Here is a 2,821-nt window from a genome sequence, read left to right as displayed (position 1 = left end):
CAATTTGTCTATGTTTTATTATTCATGCTTTTACTGTCATATGGAAGAAACCATTGACAAATTTAAGGTCAAAAAGATTTATCCCTAAGTTTTCTTTTTTTTTTTTTCTTTTTATTATTATTATTATTATTATTATTATACTTTAGGCTCTATGGTACATGTGCGCAACGTGCAGGTAAGTTACATATGTATACATGTGCCATGCTGGTGTGCTGCACCCACCAACTCGTCATCTAGCATTAGGTATATCTCCCAATGCTATCCCTCCCCCCTCCCCCCACCCCACAACAGTCCCCGAAGTGTGATGTTCCCCTTCCTGTGTCCATGTGTTCTCATTGTTCAGTTCCCACCTATGAGTGAGAATATGCGGTGTTTGGTTTTTTGTTCTTGCGATAGTTTACTGAGAATGATGATTTCCAATTTCATCCATGTCCCTACAAAGGACGTGAACTCATCATTTTTTATGGCTGCATAGTATTCCATGGTGTATATGTGCCACATTTTCTTAATCCAGTCTATCATTGTTGGACATTTGGGTTGGTTCCAAGTCTTTGCTATTGTGAATAATGCCGCAATAAACATACGTGTGCATGTGTCTTTATAGCAGCATGATTTATAGTCCTTTGGGTATATACCCAGTAATGGGATGGCTGGGTCAAATGGAATTTCTAGTTCTAGATCCCTGAGGAATCGCCACACTGACTTCCACAAGGGTTGAACTAGTTTACAGTCCCACCAACAGTGTAAAAGTGTTCCTATTTCTCCACATCCTCTCCAGCACCTGTTGTTTCCTGACTTTTTAATGATTGCCATTCTAACTGGTGTAAGATGGTATCTCATTGTGGTTTTGATTTGCATTTCTCTGATGGCCAGTGATGGTGAGCATTTTTTCATGTGTTTTTTGGCTGCATAAATGTCTTATTTTGAGAAGTGTCTGTTCATGTCCTTTGCCCACTTTTTGATGGGGTTGTTTGTTTTTTTCTTGTAAATTTCTTGGAATTCATTGTAGATTCTGGATATTAGCCCTTTGTCAGATGAGTAGGTTGTGAAAATTTTCTCCCATTTTGTAGGTTGCCTGTTCACTCTGATGGTAGTTTCGTTTGCTGTGCAGAAGCTCTTTAGTTTAATTAGATCCCATTTGTCAATTTTGGCTTTTGTTGCCATTGCTTTTGGTGTTTTAGACATGAAGTCCTTGCCCATGCCTATGTCCTGAATGGTATTGCCTAGGTTTTCTTCTAGGGTTTTTATGGTTTTAGGTCTAACATTTAAGTCTTTAATCCATCTTGAATTGATTTTTGTATAAGGTGTAAGGAAGGGATCCAGTTTCAGCTTTCTACATATGGCTAGCCAGTTTTCCCAGCACCATTTATTAAATAGGGAATCCTTTCCCCATTTCTTGTTTTTGTCAGGTTTGTCAAGGATCAGATAGTTGTAGATATGTGGCATTATTTCTGACGGCTCTGTTCTGTTCCATTGATCTATATCTCTGTTTTGGTACCAGTACCATGCTGTTTTGGTTACTGTAGCCTTGTAGTATAGTTTGAAGTCAGGTAGCGTGATGCCTCCAACTTTGTTCTTTTGGCTTAGGATTGACTTGGCGATGCGGGCTCTTTTTTGGTTCCATATGAACTTTAAAGTAGTTTTTTCCAATTCTGTGAAGAAAGTCATTGGTAACTTGATGGGGATGGCATTGAATCTGTAAATTACCTTGGGAAGGATGGCCATTTTCATGATATTGATTTTTCCTACCCATGAACATGGAATGTTCTTCCATTTGTTTGTATCCTCTTTTATTTCCTTGAGCAGTGGGTTTGTAGTTCTCCTTGAAGAGGTCCTTCACATCCCTTGTAAGTTGGATTCCTAGGTATTTTATTCTCTTTGAAGCAATTGTGATTGGGAGTTCACTCATGATTTGGCTCTCTGTTTGTCTGTTATTCATGTATAAGAATGCTTGTGATTTTTGCACATTGATTTTGTATCCTGAGACTTTGCTGAAGTTGCTTATCAGCTTAAGGAGATTTTGGGCTGAGACAATGGGGTTTTCTAGATATACTATCATGTCATCTGCAAACAGGGACAATTTGACTTCCTCTTTTCCTAATTGAATACCCTTTATTTCCTTCTCTTGCCTAATTGCCCTGGCCAGAACTTCCAACACTATGTTGAATACAAGTGGTGAGAGAGGGCATCCCTGTCTTGTGCCAGTTTTCAAAGGGAATGCTTCCAGTTTTTGCCCATTCAGTATGATATTGGCTGTGGGTTTGTCATAAATAGCTCTTATGATTTTGAGATATGACCCATCAATACCTAATTTATTGAGAGTTTTTAGCATGAAGGGTTGTTGAGTTTTGTCAAAGGCCTTTTCTGCATCTATTGAGATAATCATGTGGTTTTTGACTTTGGTTCTGTTTCTATGCTGGATTACATTTATTGATTTAGGTATATTGAACCAGCCTTGCATCCCAGGGATGAAGCCCACTTGATCATGGTGGATAAGCTTTTTGATGTGCTGCTGGATTCTGTTTGCCAGTATTTTATTGAGGATTTTTGCATCAATGTTCATCAAGGATATTGGTCTAAAATTCTCTTTTTTTGTTGTGTCTCTGCCTGGCTTTGGTATCAGGATGATGCTGGCCTCATAAAATGAGTTAGGGAGGATTCCCTCTTTTTCTATTGATTGGAATAGTTTCAGAAGGAATGGTACCAGCTCCTCCTTGTACCTCTGGTAGAATTCGGCTGTGAACCCATCTGGTCCTGGACTTTTTTTGGTTGGTAAGCTATTGATTATTGCCACAATTTCAGATCCTGTTATTGGTCTATT

Source organism: Pongo pygmaeus, chromosome 14 (genome assembly GCF_028885625.2).
Source record: "Pongo pygmaeus isolate AG05252 chromosome 14, NHGRI_mPonPyg2-v2.0_pri, whole genome shotgun sequence".
NCBI lineage: Eukaryota > Metazoa > Chordata > Mammalia > Primates > Hominidae > Pongo > Pongo pygmaeus.
The sequence above is the reverse complement of the archived record's forward strand: the minus strand, read 5'-3'. Positions refer to the sequence as shown.